Consider the following 297-nt stretch of genomic DNA (forward strand, 5'->3'; position numbering starts at 1 on the left):
CCTATTTTAGGCACTCAATCAGACAAGATCTCCCAGCCTCCCTTGCAGTTGGGCATGCAGGTATGATAGTGCTCCCCAGAGTGGAATATAAATGGAAGTGATGTATGCCACTGCCAGACATGAAGAATAAAAAATTTTAAGCATAGTCCTCCTTGCTCTTTTCCTTTATGGCTAACTGTAATGGTAACCTCCAGGGCCCCCGCAGAGAGCACAAACTCAAGATGGCAGAACCCCTGTCAGCCTAGACTCCTAAAAGACTACATATAGCAGGTAAGATGTTTGCATCTCATATAACTG

Source organism: Mirounga leonina, unplaced genomic scaffold (genome assembly GCF_011800145.1).
Source record: "Mirounga leonina isolate KUSES-001 unplaced genomic scaffold, KU_Mleo_1.0 Mir_108, whole genome shotgun sequence".
Taxonomy (NCBI): domain Eukaryota; kingdom Metazoa; phylum Chordata; class Mammalia; order Carnivora; family Phocidae; genus Mirounga; species Mirounga leonina.